General features: G+C 39.9%; 1 long non-coding RNA gene and 1 pseudogene across 1 annotated transcript in view; one reads left to right on the plus strand and one right to left on the minus strand.

Moving 5' to 3' along the window:
- Positions 1–18591, minus strand: part of LOC132367810 (uncharacterized) — a 54536-nt gene that overhangs the window by 18819 nt on the left and 17126 nt on the right. The gene's annotated exons all lie outside the window — the stretch shown is intronic.
- Positions 2497–3384, plus strand: LOC132367809 (putative monooxygenase p33MONOX; annotated as a pseudogene).

Genomic DNA, 18591 nt, shown 5'->3' on the forward strand with positions numbered 1-18591 from the left:
TATGTGTGATTGTGTGTGTGTGCACGCACACACGTGTGTATATGAGTTAGAATTTAAAATGCATTTCTTACTTTGGTTGCCATCAGAAGCATTTGAAAGCCTCTGCCCTAGCCATTCCATCTGTTCTTAAGGTCACTGCCAACAGTGCTCAGGTATTAATAATACCTTACCTTCACTGTACACACTTTCTTCTGGCTTTAACCACTTAGACAAGTGTGGTTATAAAGATCCAATTCCTAGTGCCCTCTCTACTAACATAATTACAGAAAACCATATGCAACTTACTAGCTGTGTGACTTTTGCCAAGTTACTTACCCTGTCTAAAGGCAGCCTCCCTGAATTTTACTTTCTCCATGTTTAAAGTACCATAATTATGTGCTCACTTATGTTGCAAGGATTGACTGAGATCATGTGAACGTCTCAAGCACACATGTGCCCGACACAACCATTAAATAAGTACCAGCTATGATTAAATTATCTACAGACGGTCCCTGACAACTTACAATGGTTCAACTTTATGATGGTGGGAAAGCAATATGCATTCAGTAGAAACTATACTTGGAACTTTCAAGTTTAATCTTTTCCCCGGGGTAGCGATATGCAGTACAATACTCTTGTGATGCTGGGCAGAGGCAGTGCCACAGCTCCCAGTCACCCACGCCATGTTGGGATGAACAACCCAAACACAACCATTCTGTACCCATACAACCATTCTGTTTTTCACTTTCAGTACAGTATCCAGTAAATCACATGAGACATTCAACACTTTATTAATAGGCTTTTTGAGAGATGATTTTGCCCAACTGTAGGCTAATGTAAGTGTTCTGAGCAGGTTTAAGGTAGGCTAGGCTAAGCTCTGATGTTCGGTAGGTTAGGTGTATTAAGTGAATTTTCGGGGACTTCACGGTATTTTCAACTTACGATGAGTTTCTTGGGATGTAATCCCATTGTAAGTGGAGAAAGACCTGTATGTAGACTGGAGGAGTCTTAATTGAGAGTCTCACGTTCAAGGAAATAAAAGAATGAGGAGGGAAATGTACTCTTTTCTAGCTTTGAACCCTCCAACCCCATGAAAACATAAATTAACCTAAGTAGGTCTGCAATATTTTGGTTTATTTATCAAACACTTATTGAATGCCTACTATGTGCCAGAGACTGGACTAATCTACAATGACATAGTGAGAGTTTTTAGGGTGAGGCCCAAGTTTATAGATGCTTCCTAAAGTTGGGGTTTATTAGAAGAGCAAAGTGACAAATCACCCTGGCACCTTATTTTATGATCTTGGACAAGAGTGATCATTGCTTAACTCTTACACATAAGCTCTGTCAAATGAACTTCAGTGATAATAGCCTCATTTTTTTTCAAGCCGTGTCCACCTGGCATCCAACTGATTGAATCTGAGGTCCTCACTTTCCATTTTTATAGCTTGGTTCCTTCTCTCCACATGCCACAATTGGGAGGATTGATTTTCTTTGTACATTGTCTTTTCTTCTCTCCAATTCCCAGGTCCCTCTTTTTCTTTTCCACCCCTGCCATCCATCACTGACTCTCCTGTGTTCTGCCTATTACCTCTAGCCCTGAGCTAAGGGACCCACCTCTCTTTTCCTACACACATTTCTAATGAGAGGTGGATTAGCAAGGATCAAAGTGTGGTTCTTAGGGGGAAAAGCCACAGTATCCCAGGACAATGGTTTCTAATTCTTTGCCACACATCTTTGCTTTGGGGGGCCGGGAGCTTGCCAAAGGAAAATTGCCTTTCCACACCTAAGGTGTGTGTGTACAACTTAACACTCCTTCCCAAAGGGTCAGGTCCAAAAGCAGGACCTCAGAAATGTTGGTTGACTTTAATTGAACATAAAAATGATGACATTTTAGCCTGGATTTACTATTAAAATCATAAGCAGTTATTTTTACATTTGTGTGCCCCTTAAAACTTAAAAAAATATTTTCACACGCATTCTTTTATTTCACACACTTCCACTTCCACTGCCTCATAAAACCAATGAGAACAAGGATTGTCTGATGTTATAAAAACCCTGTGAAGTAGACAGAGCAGGTATTTTATTCTCATTTTCTAAGACAAGGAAACTGAGGTTCAGAGATACTGTGTTTTACCCAATGTCACTTAGCTCTTCAAGAGCAAAGTTAATGGCAGAGTCTGAGCCTTGTGGCAGCCAGCGCTTGTCGATCAGTGCCCGAGGCCTGAACACGTTTCGTGGCCAGCACACCATGGCTTGGTTCCAACTGCACCACGTCCAACAGACATGGGTCTTTGAAGCCTTCTAGTGCTGGAGCTCAGGCCATAGGCAGCCCCATAGTGGCAGAGAAACAGAACCTCTGGATAAACTCTTCCAGGGAAGCTTTGCTAATTTGGGAGGCTGGACAATGTCCCTCATGAATATTTGTCGGCATGATTGTCACATCATTTCACTGTGGTCGTAGGGACTCAGCTCCAGAATTCTACACAGTTAAAGCACCTGGATCCCAGTCTTTCAATGGCTTTGAGAGAACTCCAAAGGCCTGCTCTTGAGCCTAGTGGGCCTCTAGGCAAGATGTCCCGCCCCACCAGGATGTACTGTCAGTCACTCAGCCATGACAATGCCCTTAAGAGCCCTACACCATGTTACCTCTTCCTTCAGTTATGGGCAGCATCCCCTGGAAGCCAGGGATTCCAGACACAGGTATCAGAACCTTGCCAAGGTAGACTAAGGAGACGCCAGTATGCACACCCCCGGCCATGACCCTATAGCACTGACAATGTGGACAAGTGGTAAAGGCTAGAACTACCCATGTTATCATGAATTCTCTGATCACAAAGCAGACCCGGGAGAGCATTCAGTGTTTTGAACAACATGCAGGGCTGAGAGGTGCTGGCTGCACACCCCCCAAGGGCTTTCCCACCGAGGGAGATCAAGTACCTTCAAGTGGTAAAAGCATGCCACAAACTAAAGCTACACAGTGGAGAGACAACAAAAGAAGAGAGGCAGCCTGCATCGGCCCAGACCACCCTAGCAGCACGGCTCACTCTTTCTCTAAGCAGAAACCCAGAGGCTGTTACACTACTGTTCTTCCACAGCTTCACCTGGTCCAAGCCCAGTGCCGTGGATTCTGTAAGTGGGTATAAGGACAGAAACTCAGATAAATGGAGCTTCTTTGAGCCAAGACCACTCCAGAAGTCTGACTCAAGTTTTGCCACCAGGCCTACAAAGAAGCCCAGAAGCCCTCTCCAACAGAGCTGATCCAGATCGAGGCCACCTGAATGGCTGAGGATCCAGCAACATTCAAGCCACCCAAGATGGACATCCCAGTGATAGAAGGGAAGAAACAATGACTGCAGATCCATAATCTCAAACTTGAATGTGCTCATGCCTACTGAGTTCTAGAGCTCTTTCTATTCCAGGGACTCTTGGGTAGAGGGTGTCTTGTTCCCTTTTACCTTACCATAGGAAAGGTTTTGTATTTTGGGGTTTAAGTTGTTAAACTGAAGGTAGAGCTGGAGATATAATTGGCTTTTGAGAAACACTAGTGCAAAGCTTGTCTTTATTGTATGGAAGAAGCCATTCTGTACTGCTTTAATTTACAGTCAGACTAAATCATTAACCAGTGATGTATGAGAGACCTCATTACCTATTTTTATATCATTCACCCTAAACAAACACTTTGATTATTGCTTATTAGGTAAATACCACTGGCAATGCCCCTAAAAAGCATTGGCAAATAGTGGAGTAGAGATGTTGACTGACTAGTTTAGACAACTTTGGCCCTCTTGACCCTGTGCTGGTACTGTGTGCTCTGGTCTTGTCAGTTAGGGGCACCTAAGATCTGATTGAGATCTGGGTACAATTAAAAATCAGACTTGGCAGGCATTTCTTTGCTGAAACTGGACTCTTTCTGCCCTTTTAGTCGACCTAATGGATCCCTTTTCCGGCAGTTTTATTGTAGTACCTCTTGGGCCAGTGCTGTTAGAAGGATGCTTTTTTGTGTGTGTCACACAGAGCAAGCACTTGTCTTACATATCCTTTTTTGCACTTTAAAATGAGATTAATTTAATTCCAATTTGGTTAAAAACCTTGTAAGGGAGAAGATTCAGTGTACTGGTTTGGAATGGATAAAAGGATGCTAAACTTTTTAAAAGTAAAGAAGATGGTAACTACAGTCAGATTATAGTTTCGAGGTTCATGTGAAATTAGTGTCACCCTATTTTGGTTTCCTTGTTTGGCCTAGGGGGTTGAAACTCTTTTTTTTCTGGATGATGGAGGAAATTAAGATTTTTCTATATGAAGGCATTTTTTCCCCCAAAATGAGCCTCATACATTTTATACATATGTATACACCTTACTAAGGAAAGGAAATAAGAAAACTGCTTTCTATTTCTCACTGTATCTCATTGTTAAGACTATGTCCTTGTTAAGACTCACTGTCTTAAACATTGTCTTAAATGCCTATAGTTTGTTGAATAGCATCTTGCCCTCATAAGCAACTGACCTTTTAATAGAGAGACCCTAGAGTCTAAAATTCAGAAAAATTAATTTATGTATTTTGTTATGCTTGTACCTCTTACTTTTTCTGATAATAAAATCCTTACTATTTTCTCAAAAAAGGGAAGAGAAACTGAGACTTTCTACTCATATTTCAGCTTTTTATTTATTCATTCTACCACGTTTTCTACAAGCAAACAATATTTATTGTTGAAACTTCACATCACTCCAACACGATTATCATCTTCGTATAACAGATGAACTTTTTATCTTTAAATCTAAGACACCATTAACTATAAAGACATATATCACTCCACAGAAAACAATGCAGTCAATTAAACTATGCTTAATCGTGGGACAAACCCTGATTTCAGAGATAACAAAATGTGGAGCTGTATGTGTCTTAGAATTGGTGAAAGGGAATAACTGAGTTACTCACACTTCAGTTTGCTAATTTATAATATGTGATAGTTAACTTATGGAATTGTTCTGTTACTAGTTCCAAGTTTTGCTTCTTATAGACGTGGCTAAAGAACTTCTCTGACACAAAGGCAGCAGCTCAGCATCTCATATGAAGAGGTAGAAGAGGTTTCCTCACTGAATGAGGATTCCCAGAGATGGACATTATGTCCAAAATAGGACTCTGTTGTATTGCTTCCTCCAGAGGAGGGGTTGGAAAGCCCAGGGAAATATTGCAATATTCTTAGAACCAGAAACAGACATAATTAAGAGAGTGAGGAAATCTGGTAGAAAATGCTGTTTATTGGCTAATGCACGCACAGTCCTGCTGAAGTTGCAAAATCAATGATTTCCAGTCCTTCCTGGGGGGACATACGCCTCCCTTTGTCTTGCACAGCCCATGTTTATGCCTGTTTTCCCAACATTACTAAAATTTTTATCAAATGGAAAAGGACTTAGAGTAGTCAAGACAATTTTGTGAAAGAACAAGGTTGGAGGATATACACAGCTTAACTTCCAGATTTATCATAAAGCTACAAAATACTGTGACATTGGTTTAAGAATATATATATCTGTAATCCAAAAATAAACTTTATTTACAGTCAATTGATTGTTGATCAGGAAGTCAATGTGATTCAATAGAAAAGGATACTTTTTACAAATTGTGCTGGACACTGAGTATCTGTAAGGGAAAAATGTGAACCTTGTTCCTTACCTCACATGTTATACAAAAATTAACTCAAACTGTGTCACAGACCTAAATACAAGAACTAAAACTATAAAGATTCTAGAGGAAAAGTTAGGGGGAAAATCTTTATGACATTCGGCTAAGCAAAGAATTCTCATATAGGACACACAAAAAACCCAAGCCATAAGAAAAAAAATTGGTAAGTTGGACTTGATAAAATTCAAAAATATTTCCCCATCAAAAGACACAATCAAGATAATGAAAAGTCACAAATTTGAAAAAAATCCAGAATATATAAAGAACAATGACACCTTAAGAAAAACCACACAATTTTAAAGGAATGAGTGGAAGATTTAGACACTTCCCCAAAAGTTATATGAATGAATTCCCATTATGGTCAAGCATCTCCATGAGGAAGTGATACTTCCTGGTGATAGTTATCAAATGCCTCATGGAGGGGGCCTTTGCCTGCTCTTCAGCAATGGCTGAGCCTGGTCAGGAACTTAGCTGGAGACCTACCAGCCCAGCTCCACACTTAGTAGAGTCTTCTGACTTTGCTGTAGAATACAGATTTCTTGTGGTCACAAAGTCTCTCCACTATGCAAAAACCTTGCTGGCCCTACATGGATAGTGTAATAACCACAACTTCATAGGCCCCAGGAGGTTTCAGTATTTTTCACTTCCTCTTTTCACAGTGTTTAAATTTTCCAAGCTAGTGATCAAAAAACACAACCTGAACCACAACCTGATAATGAGACCCAAACTTGATAGATAATTCCCATCTCCATGCCCTCCCATCTGTTCCACTAAAATATAGTCTTCATGAAGGTGGAATTTTTGCCAGGTTTCTTCACTGAAGCATGCCTAGCACCTAGAAAAATGACTGACACATAGGAGGTGCTCAGTAAATATTTGTTGAATGTAAATAAATTTTCTTGTAAGATCATCTTGAAAGAGCCAAGATATGTGGTTGTTTCAATTATAAGAATTGACACAATTTCTACCCTTCTCCAAATCTTCACACAGATCCATTATTTTAATAGTAGATGAATTTAAGATGTTGTTTTGACATCTTTATCAGGGACCAGATGTTTAAACAAGATAGAAGTTAACTTTTTGTAATAATAGTAAGTCTTTATATAGCTTTACACCAACCTATCTACATTATTAACTGATATTATCTTTACAATAACCTTATGAGGAAGGTATTAATACCCCCAATTTATAGATGAGAAATGTGAGTCACAGAAAGTTTTAGTAATTTTCCCCAAGTGACACAGCTAATTAAGTCAGAGATTTGGATTTGAACTCAGGAACTGCCTCCAGAATCTATGCTTTTAACCACTCTACCCATGCTTCTCAACTTTTAATGTGTATACAAATTTCGGGAGATTTTTTTTTAAAGTGATTATAATTCAGCAGGCCTGAGGTGGAGCCCAAGCTTCTGCATTTCTAATAAGCTCCTAGGTGCTACTGACGATCTGAGGACCACACTTTGATTAGCAAGGCACTACACTGAACCACTTCTCTCGAGAACATCCAAGGAAGCAGGCAGTCTAGAGATATGGGCTGGTTCTGTACCATGAGGTGGTCTAAGGATGCAGGTACCTTCTTTTTATTCACCATCCACTAGGGATTGCCCTCATCTACATGGTCAAAAATGAACCCTTACCACCATAGCCACATTCCAGTCTTTGGAAAGAGAGAAAGAGAAAGCGGAGAGCAAGCAGCTTCCTTTTAAGGGCATGACCAGAAGTTAACATAGCACTTCTACACACTGTTCATTAGCCAGACTTGGTCATGAGGTCACACCAAAGCTGCAAGGAAGGTGGGGAAATGTAGTCTCCAACTGGACCAATGCACAGCTAAAACTCAGGAGGTTCTATTATTGAAATAAAGTTTTGTAATGGATTAATGTTGATTGGTGAGACAACTTACAGTCTCTGCCACAGTAGATTTAAAAGCCTGTGATTTTCATCACATCTTGTTATCTCTTTCTTCTTAGTGTGAGCCAATACAGTATATCTCCTTTCCCCCCCATCTTCTGCTGACCTGCACAGGAGTTCCTTTGGGTCTAGAAAAACCCATTTTACGACTAAGTAATCTTCCTTAATTTGATTCCTCCAAAGCTCTGATTAAATGGAAAGAGGGAGTCCATTCTTGCACACCCTAAAAATAGTACCTTACAATGAATAAATAATAAGCATTTTAAACATCTGAGTCCCCCCTCCCCATCTTTCTTTAGCCACATTTCATTAGTGGCCCATCACCTCTCAACCTCTACCTGATCCTCAGGAAACGCAATGAAGCTGGAAATATTGTCCTTGAACTGATTTTGATTAATTTTTCCCCTTTCTCTAACTAGAAATCTTGATAAGCAGCTTTTTGGTTTCTTATCTCTATTATAGCCAGAGTGGTCCCTGAAGAAAATATAGTGAAAGTAATTCATTCTAAGTCAATGTGATTTGAATCAAGTTTAGGCAAAGACTGGGAGGCTGCCCTAATTTTTATTGGAACGTCTTAGCCTAAACCTAGCAACTCAGAGACATTTGGATTAGGCAACTCACACAATGCACTCATCCTGCCAGCAGTCACAGATGAGTTGGCTGGAAGTAAAGAATGCAGTGAGGATCTGTGGTAGCTTAATACATCCAGTCACTTGTGCAGGTTATAAGAAAGGGCTTACGAGTCCTGCATATCACTCTGGAACCTGGATCTTTTTAAAGGAATTTTATCTTCATGGTTGGGAAATATATTTGAGACTACTGTTCTTTTTACAAGCTTTTGAATTAAGCACAAAAAGCTGAAGATACCCAAAGAAGAAAAAGAGAAGCAAGTTGGGGTGAGGCAGAAATTATTGTTGTGGCCTGGCACCACGGTCTATAAACTCTGGGTTTCTGAACAGGTCATTCTGCAAAATCTACCAAACAGAACATTTTGAAACAAATTGAACTAATCCCTTTTGTGGCAGTCAAAATGTGGCCTCGCTTTTAGTTGGACCTGAGAGTTATTACTAATAACTGGTTTTCAAAAGGTGGCACCTGTCTGTATATTGACAGAGGTTTTAGCTACTGAATGGGCTTCAGCGGACAGCATGGCCAATCCATTTGTTTTAGCTTTTTCAATAATCAGTGAGTATCACTGAAGGCTCAGTTGGTCTGGCTGATTGATTGTAAAGACAGCCAAAATGAACAGCTCGACCATCTCACAATCTGATTTCCCCGCCATGTATTGACCCAATCCAAGTTACATATGTTACAGTATTTGCAAAGCTGTCACTGTTACAAAACACTTACTCGTTGCTCACAATTGACAGGGGCTTTACGAGAACCCATTAAAATTGGAATCCAACTCACCCTGGCCTGTTTGAGCTTTGAAAATTCTTCTATATGGGAGCACGGAAGTGGTTTATTAGATATGTACACATTCACACAAATATAGCAGTAACAACAATGACAAAACAGATAGCTCTTTCGGAGAATTCCCTTGGATGTGATTAACTGAGCAGTAACTGGGAATGAAAGCAGATAGAGAATAACCTTTGGGTGTATGTGTGTGTGTTGTTTGTTTTTGTTGCTTTTAATCTGCCTTTATTTTACAAATCTCAGAATGTGTGGAGTGGAGACCAAACTCCTGGGCCCTTTCTTATCCAAGAAGAGGAGGTGCTGGCATCTGCTGGTAGAGGTGGGGACTGTTCCTTAGCAGGAGTTGTCTCATTAACTCAGGAGATGTGCTGGTCTGTCTGGAAACTGTCTGCATTTCAGACCCCCTGGCTGATTTACGGTTAAAAGCAAAATGGGTTGTTTGAAATTGTGGAGCCAGCGGTTTGCTTTCATTCATCTTTAAAGCCTTCGGTTGAATTCAGGATAGATCAGAGAGATCTCTCATTGCACTAAATAAACTTCTAACGATACTGATTGAGCTCCTCGGATGGGACACTATGGGAATGCAGGAAACTCGAGGCCCATTAAATCACTGAGCGCACTTAGTTGAAATTATGATACTCTGGTCATCCGTGGCTAAATGAAGAGCAGAGGTTTAATGAGTTTACCAGGTTAAAAATGAGCCTGTGTCAAGCAGGAATCAGACTCATTAATTAGGACTCCACTTAAACTATTGAGTAGTTTTACTTAGCACAGTACTCAAGAAGGGGGAGGCAGGAGAGGCCTGGTGATGGGGATGGCCACCTTTGCTCGTGACCAATTATGAACCACTAAATGAGGGTTAAGAGGGTGCAAGGGGTAGAGAGAAGAGCATTTTAACCAGTTTTATCCACTGATCACAATAAACCTGAAAATTCAAAATCCTTGCAGTTTTACTTTTGAAACTGATTGTCACTCAGAGTGACAATTTTCTCCACTCTACATGGAGAGGATGGGAGGTTCTCAGACCTCGAACAATCCCTGATCCCAGGCTACTTCTAAAGCTACAACCAGTGTGAAATGGGAACTTGGCAGGCTCCTTTGGAAAAAGACTGACTTTCTTACTGTCCAAGTCCTCAAGGGACATATGGACAAAACCCGTCTGTTCCTACAGTAATGGGAAGACACCTCCATTTCAATTAGCAGCAATTAGTTGAGCACTGGGAACTCAAGGTGAGGGCTTTGTAGAAATATTGGCTGCCTCTTTCTGCGCGATCTTTGATCCTCCATCTTATCCTCTTTGAGCCTCCATTTCTCCATCTGCACAATAAGGGTAATAACAACATGTAACTCAAAAGGGTCTTGTGGGGATCCCTAACAATCATCTGTGCCGCTTCCTTAGTTAGTGTCTGGCATTTACTAAACATCCTACAAACCAAGGTGACTCCTGTGGTCCACCGTCTACAACAAGGCAAAAATTGCTCCTTTTCACTTCTTGTTTCAACTGTGTGAAGCAATGAACATGGAAAAGAAAAAAAGGAAACACAGATGTAAAATGCTTGGGGGAGTTTAGTCTGGTGAACAGCTGAAGGCACTGAGTGATTGTTCTTACATGAAGGGAGTCCATTTCTACAGACTTGCTGCGCGCGCTCTCTCTCTCTCTCTCCCTCCACACCTCCCATCCTCCCGTATCCCTCCACCCTTTTTGTTAGTACTGGAAGAGCCTGGTCCTGCCAGCATTTTCTTATAAAGCAAAGGCATTTTGTCCTTGATTCAAAGAAATTGCAAATGAAATTGTCATAGCCGAGTCTGCAATTTAATGTCTTTTATGCTTGTCTGTGACAACTCAGTGCTGTGTTCAACATGCTAATCTTCTGATTTGGGTGTCCTGATTTTTTAATTCAAAGAAAAGCAGCTGAGTTAGATGTGTATGCTTTGACTGATCAGGACTCTCTGCGTGCACGAAAAGAACGTGTGTGAAGAAAGCCCAGTGCATCCATACTGAGGGGATATGCTAGGGTGGATCAAACAGAAACTGGACAACCTTTTTCTCCAAATGGAAATCTGACCAAGTCCAGCAACTTGGAATGGTCTTTTTTTCCTCCTTCTGTAACTATCAAATATACAGTCATATATATCAAATATGCATATACAGTTATATCACACACACACCTATGAGCAGATGAGGACAACTATAAGTGAAAAAAGGTTTCTAGCTTCCAACTCACCTCCTTCCTCTTGACACCTACAAGTGTATTATACTGCAGTGAACATTATGCCTCATGGTCTAATAGAAACAAAGGGACACTGAAACAAAAGGGACACTTCAGAAAGGCACTGGCCCATATAGGATGTTGCAGAAGCCTAATACTGGTAGAAAATTGCATTTTTATCTTGAAATACAATCTTGTTAATGAGAAGAGAATCATATTATGAACTAAACGTTCTTTCAGATATTTATTAAGCCTTATTTTTAAGTTGTGCCTGTTCTGATAGCTCCAATTCATTCCTTCTCCTTTTTCCCCCCCTTCCTTTAAATTGTCTAACGTTTAAGTTCCTAAGAAAATGTGGTGTGAAAATTAAGCTCCCTGAAACGGAGTTTTTAAAAGATCATTTTTGTATTCCCAATTTCTAGCTCAGTGTCTTACACCAAGTAGAACCTCATAGTTTTGATGAATGAATGAAGGTTTAAGTTGCAGTAGCTTTCAAATATCAGTGAATAAAATAGGCTAAATAACTTAAAAAGAATTTTTTTTTAGTAAAAGGGAGCAGTATCTTTCTTGAGAAACTGAGAAAACTGAAACATTGGAAATAATACCATTCTGTATCTTAGGTCAGACCAAAAAAAGTATATAATATAAATATACACATATATATACATCCAAGAGAATTATCTGCAAAATGTCCTTCTACTTAACAATTTCAGAGCAGAGGCACAAATGAACTCTCGAGGCTTCTTTCAGTAAGATGCTTGCTAGCAGCTAATAGTGTGTTTTGAGCAGTTGCAGGGCTCAAAAGCACAAAAGCACTGTATAAACTCTAAAATAAATAGCTTGAATTGTAGTTTAAAAAAAAAGAACTAATGAAAAGGGACGTAGGAGATATAATGAAAATAAATACTTCTTCGTCTTCCAACTTCCCTCCAGGGAGCAGGTTATGAAAGATAGCTGGAATAGTAACTGTGGAATAAAATTCTTCCAGGGTAGAAAGTAATTAGGGGTGAGTACATGAAAGCCCAGGTTTAATTGTTCTTTTTAATACGGTGAAAGAGGGCATTCATCATACAACTCTGAGTGTCCCATTAATGGAGCCTACCCCCAATAGAATATTATAAATTAATATTTTTATATGTCCTGTAATTATTTTGTGAGTAGCACATTTGTAGTGTATTGTACTGGGAGTATGTTAGAAGCATTAATCAGGTAAATGTGATCATTGAGAATACACAACTGTATTTAAGCAATTTTAAGCAATTTTTTTTATACTTTAATATTCCAAGACCCTCATGAAGATGACCAATAATTTCTTAAGCTTCTGAAAGAACCTATTTCTAGTTCTAATTCACTCTCTGATATTGATTTCTAAGATTTCTCTAGAAAGCTTATTTGGGGCCATTTTTGGATCCAACCAGTGGACAAGATAGTGAATTTTATTTACAACTTCACATTTCTGTTGGCTCATCAGTGCCTGGAGGTACACTGTAAACACCCAGGACATGGCTGCCCGATTATGGCTTCACTTTCTCTTGTCTAAATTCTTCTCTGGAGCAAGTAGGGATTTTGTGACACAGATGCGTCTTCCTGGGCACAGTGCCATATGGACATAAATGGTGGCCTTAGGGCACTTTAGGCAATCTGGTTATAAATATCTTCTTGGGGCTTCCCTCGTGGCGCAGTGGTTGAGAGTCTGCCTGCCAATGCAGGGGACACGGGTTCGAGCCCTGGTCTGGGAGGATCCCACGTGCCATGGAGCAAATGGGCCCGTGAGCCACAATTGCTGAGACTGCGCGTCTGGAGCCTGTGCTCCGCAACAAGAGAGGCGATGGTGAGAGGCCCGCACACCGCGATGAAGAGTGGCCCCCGCTTGCCGCAACTGGAGAAAGCCCTCGCACAGAAACGAAGACCCAACACAGCCATAAATAAATAAATCAATAAATAAATAAAATTTAAAAAAAAAATTATAAATATCTTCTTATTCCTAAATACTCGACTGACAAGGTGATTGTGTCAGCTAGGTTAAATTAAAAACGAAATATGCTGTTGAACCATGTTAAGCTGTCCTTTTCTTTCCCCTAAGAAATTCCCATATGCTTTTGCAGTTGATACAAACGTGCCCACAGCCTGGATTGTGACTCAAAATGCAGTTTCCTTTCAAATTCATCCTAGTGGCTTGGAAATCGCCTGGCTATAATCCTGAATCAGCCACTGACTCTTCATGTGACCCTGGGCAAATCATGTTAACCTCTCTGCACCCTCACTTTGCTCATCTATAAAATGGCAGTGGTAATAGTATCTGTATCTTTGAGACTTGCTGGAAGGATCATGAGTTAATACTTGTGATGTATTCAGAACTTGGCCACACATAAAGGCAACATCAAGCTTATTACTATTTCCCCCCCAACTCTGCTACTGAAAGTTATCAAACAAGATATTTACTCCTAGTGAATTTTAGTTTCTCAGAGAGTTGACAGAATGAGATAAAATATGTATAAGGCTTGGAAAACTATTCAGGGCTATGTGAGGGCTTGCAAAATGCCAAAGTGAAGAATTAAACTAGTAAATAAAACAAAATAAGATTTTTTTTAAGCTGCTAAAGTAATTATTCTTTGTTTTTAAATCTTACATTTTCATATTTATCTTTCAAGAGAAATCCTTATTGTATACATGAACATGCATATGTGCGCTTATACATACACACAGCCTCCAACAAAGGGTCCCTCATGGAATTAAACTTCTAGTAATGACTCCTTGTCAGTACTTCCTTGTGTTGATCATGTGTTTTATGGAACAGAGACAGAATTTTGCAGCAGGTATATTCATCCAGTATCTTGTTATATACAATAATAACCTTAGTAACTTTTATTAAAACAAAATTATTTATCATATGCTTATAGTAAGTGTGGAATTATAAATGCCATGTGATGGGCAATTTAGCCCAGATGTGTTTCGAATAGGTGAAGCCATCCCTCCTTTCCACAACACCACTCTTTCTTTTATACACACATATACAGACATACACTCCCAATCTCTCTACAAAATCTGGTAAATAAACCTGGCAGCTTTCTAAAGCAGGTGTTGTTGTGGGTTTTTTTTTGGTTGGTGGGGGGGACTGGGTAGCTTGAATATATGATGTTTCCATCCTAAAGTAGGCCTTGAGAAGGATGGTGAAACAAGTTAAGACCAGACAAAACGGAGGCTTTACGGGGCTGTGCCATCAAGCTTGGAGTCAGCTCATCAACACTAAAGATGCTGATGAATCAGAAAATCAGAGAAGAAGGCTTCAAGTTTCAGTCTCCAGAGACAGGTTGGCCTCAGAGATTTATTTTCAGATCTCCTTTTATTTGTCTTCACTGCATGGTAAAACTTGGGTGGGCAAAATTCTCCCCATTCCAGGGACTCTGTATAGACTGCTGTAGGATTTTATGGGACTGATACTCTGTTCTTTTTTAGAGGGCCATTTATGCCCAGTGCCTTTCCTCCTCTTAGCCAGTGTACATCAGACTCTAAATCTTCCTCCCCCACCTTTGAAAATTTATGGCAGCTTTCAGCCAGGCCTGGCTTAAAGCCATTGACCTCTGTGGCCTGCGTTATTGACCAGAACACAGCATCTTCTGCCCACATAATATATGTCTCTTTATCTCCCTGAAAGGAAAGGAAATGACTCTTGGAATAGCCAGGAACACAATAAAAATGAAAGAGGCTTTCCCATTTTTTTGTCCGTGGCTTTTGGCTTTTCAAAAAGCCACACTGGGATCCATATATGTGCCAGGCAGTGCTTTGAACACAGCATTGACAGGGCGCCCTTGGGAGCAGGTTTTGTAGGAAAGAAGGCCTGTCCCAAGTAAAATCACTATTTTTTAAGTTCTCACACCTTGAGCATGAGTGGAATGAACAGCCTTAAGGCAGCAATGCCTCAGAACTGAATACATAGACACACTTACACAGGAAACCCATGGAGACACTCATGAAAAACACAGCAGGATTCACAGCTCCCACCATGCCCTGTGGGGCGGAGGGTCACCGTGGCACACAAGGTGGGAGCTGGGAGCGCCATGAGCACTCATCTAGCCCAAGCTCCTAAATTCCCAAGTGAGAAAATCAAGGACCAGCAAGAAGATACAACTTATCCAAGGTCACAGAGCAAAGAGGTGTTAGCAACGGACTCCACCACTAATGTATGAAGCACTGTATGACCTTGTCCTTAAAAGTACCCTTCCCCCACCCCAAGTATTCATTCTCCACAAAATACAGATGCAGAATGCCGTGTAGTAGCAAGGCTTGTACATAACAGTCAGCAAAAGCCTCTTGCCTTCCCCTTTGAGGTATTATTTCCCAAATCCAAATCCCGTACTCAAGAATCCTGAGCTGCCCACAACAGGATACCAGATGCTTCTCACTGTCACCTTCAGACAGGAGTTGAGAGCAGCCAGAGAAAAACCCTAAAGGAAAACAATGCAGAAAGGGGCACTTACAGCTTTGCAGCCTTGGACAAGTTTCTTACCCTCTAACCCTTCACTTCTGTGGGTACAATAGGAATGGGAGCGCCACCCCTCCCAGGGTTGTTGTGAGAAGTCATAGCTGGCAGAAGTGCTCAGTCTATTTAAGTGCTATTGTTACAGCCTGGGCTTGAGAAAAACTGTGTCGGAGGCATATGCTGCTGCAAAACACTCAACATGAGCTGGAGCATTTTATCTGAGTGAGCCAGGACTTTCTGGAGAAGGGCTTTGGCAGAAGTCATGACTTTTAGCATAGCTGTAATTCACTAAGAGCTGGCCGCTTATGTTCTACCTACAGCATTAGTCCTCAGGTTTAAAGGGCAGAAAACCTAGGTGGTGCCATACGCCTTGCAAAATACCAGGAATATGTTGATATAGTCAGTTCTGTTACATAAACTAGAATCCAGAAACAAGATTACTAGCAGAAGACATTTACTTTCTACCTATTTATCTCTATGATCTACCATAAGCAGTCATGTCCATCTAAAAAAAAGTTAACGGGATTAGACACAGAAGGCTCCTTATGAGTTTTTCCATTTTCCATCACCATTTGATCTCTGCTTGCTCCTAAGCTTTGTAAGCAGTTTCAAGGAGAAAAAACTTTAGCAGCGGCTACAGCTTAAGTGAAATCTGGGGAGGGAAAACTTTGAGATGAGAAAATTCTACGTGGTACCTTTTTTTTTTTTTTTTTCACTTCTCCTGGAAATTTAGAGAAAACATGAATTATTAAATTTTAGCTGTAAGACATCTCAGCCCAGCTCATATAAACACCAAGGATCCATGGAGCCATTTAAGAACCAGTGCACTAGAGGGTTAAACCAGGAGAAGTCATATTTCCTGGTCATTTAAGTGTCAAAATAAGGAAAAGAAAACTGGAGACTTGTAGGCAGGTGAGGTTTTAGTGTCTTGCCTAACCAGTAATACTGAAAAATATGAAACTATTTTGGGGTCTGTAGTTAACTCCTTAGACATTTTAATGAGCCATACTCCTATTTATGACCATAAAATTTCCCTCAAAAATGAAAGAAAGTGTCAAACTACTGGGATGTTAATAGCACCCTTAAAACTATGTCCATATAAGTCAAATGGGACCTTAAAATATTTCTGTCCTCTTTAAAAATCTCAGGTTTCTCAGATTTTTCTTTTGGGAAACAGCGTAATTAAGGGGCCTAATAATTCAACCCTAAAAATTGAGTTTCCACATCATGTTTTTAAAAATCAATGTCCAACAGTCGGGAATTGGATGAATAACCCAAATATGTACCAAAATGATGGGTTATGCAGACTTTAAAGTTTTTCAAGAATGTCTAATGACATGAAAAGATAGACACTGTATTAAGAGAACTCAGAGTTTACTTACATTTTTAATCTATATATACACATAGAAAAAACTCAAATGGCTAAGTGTTAATGCTACTAACAGCTGTTTTAAGTTTTTTCATATATTTGCATTTTTAATAAGCATATTGCTTTTATAATAACCAAACCACAATTGTTACTGGAAAGTTAGTTTCTGTGCAGTGTTATTTAATTGCGGAAGTACTAGAAATATAACTATTTCACCTAGAAGGCTGTCCCACCTGAAGACACCATTAGAACACAGCTTGCATGCCCAGAGAGAGGCACAGGACATGTGTATACATATATTGTGTTTCTAACAGTACTTTGTTTGCATAGACAAATGTCATATACAAAATATCTCAACTTGATTGGCCGTCAGGGTACATGGATGAATTTCAACAGACAACATTGATTAGTTGTAATCCAAGTGCTTATTAGAAAGTATAGTTTCAAGCTCAATGTCACCTAATAATTTTCAGTAGCTCAGTGGTGAGAAATTCGATTTTAATTTTTAAAAATTAAAGGGACTTCCTTGGCAGTCCAGTGGTTAAGATTCCACGCTTCCAACACAGGGATGCAGGGGACGCAGTTTCGATCCCTGGTCAGGGAACTAAGATCCCACATGCTGTGAGGCGCAGCAAAAAAAAAAAATTTAAAAAATAAAATAAAATAAAAATTTGAAAAATTAAAAATAACACATCTGTTATTTCAAAACTACATCTCCTCCAAATATTCTATAAAGTCTATCCCTAGATCAAGCAGGGAGCTGAGTTCCCATGGAATTATTTATCTGACTTACACCTGGGTGTGACACCCAACTGTTTCCATTGAGAATCACACTAAGAGAGGAAAATGTGATACATGTCAGTGAGGTTGCTGAGAGTGTTAACAATATCACCATGTTTTCTTTAGAAAGACCTCGGGAAGAAATTTCATTTTGACCTTTTAGTAGCAAAGAGCAGGCAAGATTCTCTCGAAGAATTAGTTTGTTTTCATCTTGTGGGTATTATGAATCCACTGACCCAGGTCCCTTTTCCAATGGCTGCCACACAGCTCGGAGCCAAATGTGCGGCCCAGCTGCAGCAAATGTGCGAATCAATGTGGTGTGTTTTTAAACCTAATTCTTGACTCAATTTTATGTTCCCACCATGTTTTCCTCTTTTTGTTTCTTGCTTTTTAGAGAAAAAAAAAAATTTCTGCTGAAGTCATACACATGCGTGGGAACAAAAGGACAGAACTTAGGGTGAAAAGCAGCAGCCTCTTGCCCCGCTGCTCTGCCTCCAGCCCCATTCCACTCCCTAGATTCAACCTCTTTTAACTGTTTGTTTTTAGTTCCTTTAACAGTTACCTCCATAAATCTAGATAAGAGGCTTAACCTCTTTTTCTCCATTTATCAACTTGAGATAATATCTCTAGACACCTTAATATGAAAAGGGAGGATTTAGCTCATTTACTCTAAACCTCCTCCTCTTCCAAATGTTTTATATTATTATTTTCAGTTCTTCTACCATTCTTACCTTTGCAATTTTAAATACATAAACCTTCCA

This window comes from Balaenoptera ricei, chromosome 6 (assembly GCF_028023285.1).
Source record: "Balaenoptera ricei isolate mBalRic1 chromosome 6, mBalRic1.hap2, whole genome shotgun sequence".
NCBI classification, from domain to species: domain Eukaryota; kingdom Metazoa; phylum Chordata; class Mammalia; order Artiodactyla; family Balaenopteridae; genus Balaenoptera; species Balaenoptera ricei.